This window comes from Daktulosphaira vitifoliae, unplaced genomic scaffold (genome assembly GCF_025091365.1).
Source record: "Daktulosphaira vitifoliae isolate Bord-2020 unplaced genomic scaffold, ASM2509136v1 Scaffold_4, whole genome shotgun sequence".
Classification (NCBI taxonomy): Eukaryota; Metazoa; Arthropoda; class Insecta; order Hemiptera; family Phylloxeridae; genus Daktulosphaira; species Daktulosphaira vitifoliae.
Genome location: NW_026099575.1, coordinates 13956857 through 13959546, shown reverse-complemented (window position 1 = coordinate 13959546; position 2690 = coordinate 13956857).

The window sequence follows — 2690 nt, the reverse complement described above, 5'->3', positions numbered from 1 at the left end:
ATGTCTGAGATGTTAAATAAGTCAAAGATGTTATTTATTTTAACTTATAAAATATATTAGATGAGTAATATACATGGTATTGTCCGAAAATCTCTAGTTAATGATTCATATTTTTTTATTCAAAATATGCTTTAATGGTTATATTTATAAAATTAGAAACAATCCTTCTTCTAATTCAGGTTTTCTTGAATGTTTTTGTTCTAATTTTAATAATTAATAATAAATATTTTTTATATAATAAATAAATAAATAAAAAAAATTCGTTTCTATTAAAGTTATTGCAATTGTGAAAATGTAATATGTTTTTTGTACGGTAAATGGCACACCTGTAAAGTTAATAACTAGCTGTTACTAACTATTCTGAATATATCATTGCTATTCTATTATTTTAGCTTCAATGCTAAGCTGAGAATATTATTATTTATTAGTAACTTTTAATGAACCTTACAAACGAAAATTGTAGAAATGTTTACTGACGTAAAAAAATCTTACTATTTTTCTAATTACTATTTTAGGAATTGACAAGTAATTTAAAATTTGATATTTTGGTATTGTTGTATCTTAAAAGAAACAATCCTAGTGTAATAAATATAATTAAACAATGCAAAACATACAAAATAAAGATACACTTAAAACACAATATACAATACACAAAATGAACACTTAATGTCATAAACGTACCGCGCGAAATGAGATTACCTTCGGTGCTTCTGAGGTCCTCTCTCCTCTACGATTCATTCCATTTCGTCTTATTAGTTTATTAGATATAAACATTTAAGGTTTCAAATTTTTGAGTTAATATACATGTATAATACACAAGAGATTATAAATACAGGTAGCTCATTGGAGTTTTATGACATTGCAGTCAGTCACGGAATGTTTATTATCAATTATGACTATCATAGATATACTTTCTGTACTGTCAGTTGGTGTATTTATAAATTCACAATAATGTGCCTTACTACCATTGATAATAACTATGCTGTGTACCTGCTAATATCGATGTCATAAAAAACCAATTGTCTACCTGCATTTGTAATCCGTTGTGTATTATACATGTATATTACTCAAAATTTTGAAATTTTAAGTGTTTATATCTAATAAACAAATAAAATTATACTGAAAATTCAAATGCCATTTACTATTAAATTAAAAACTCAAACATTTTTTNCTGAAAATTCAAATGCCATTTACTATTAAATTAAAAACTCAAACATTTTTTTAAATTCAAAATATGTGTTTCCATTTAAAAAAACAAAGTTGACACCCTTACAAGGCATAAGGGATGAACATAAAAAGTTTTAAATAGTTAATAATTCAAGAATAATGTGTAACTAAAGAAAACCAAAAAAAAAATTTTTTAATTATTATTACTCAGTAAGTAATTGAGTGAGTTATGATAAAATACCACTCTGTATATATAGATAAATCTCTGAAATAAATTCTTAAAATATTGTATTCTTTGACCAATAATAAAATAAAAATAAATAAGTATTGTTTATACTAAATTTATTTATAATTGGCTTATACATTTTTTTAATGAATTATTACAATTAAGTTTCCTTGACAAATGTTGATTTTATCGACATTTGAATTCAGTTCATTTTTTCCTGTGAAAAACAAACTATCGTCTTGTGTAAGTATAAAGATTTATTTAATTAGTTATTGATATGGCAAGTAAAAATAATTTTTTTGGTCAAACAAATGAAACAAACTTACATAAGGTCATACGCAGAGTTGAAGAAATATGGAATCGTCGTTTCATGCATTCCAATTGTGTTTTAAATAATCCAAATAAAAGACAAATATCAAAAAAGTCAACTAAAGATGGAAGAATTATCTGTAAATACTATTAAGATTAATAATTAAACTAATTATTTCGAATAGAGAAAAAGTTTTTTAATATAAAATATTAGAAAAATTTATAATAAGTTTAATTTAACTATTTTAATGATAAAAACTTTTTCGAAATTGATTATTTAATTAATAATTATTAAAATGATATTTAATTTGCAGCAATTATTAACGAAAATATTTATCCAACAAATTCCATTATTCCAAAAAAACGCACGTATCGAAAAACGAATAAAAATGATAAAATTATTTCAGAAAAATTGGTAACTATAATTTTATTAATATTTATTAGCAAATCTATAAATTATAATTTTGTAAAATTGTAATGTATTCGATTTATCTTTGTAATTGGGGTTTGTCTGATTCAAAAATATAAAATAAACTATGAACCCCCTAATATAATTGCGATAACATAATGTTTAATATTATTCTGGACTGCTATTTTTTCAATAAGATTTTTATGGGAAATTCAATTTTTATCGAAGATAATAATATAATATTAAATATAGTCAATTTGTTTATTTAAATATTTCTTTGGTTGCCTAGAAATTGATACAGCGAGGAGAATTCGGAACACTTATTAGAAATGGAAAATATAAAAATAAAATTTTTAATTCAATAGAAAAAAAAAATATAGCAATTTCAAAAGACAATCCGCTATTAATACCAGCTGATTTGTTAGGAAAGGTATATTTTATTATGCATTTTTTCAATAAAAAGATTTTAGGGTATATCCTAAACCATTTTTTGGACTTAAAGCAGATTTTTTAAATAAATTTATCATATAATTAAATATATTTTTATGATTTGTTAAGAATTTTCATAAGAAAAACTTG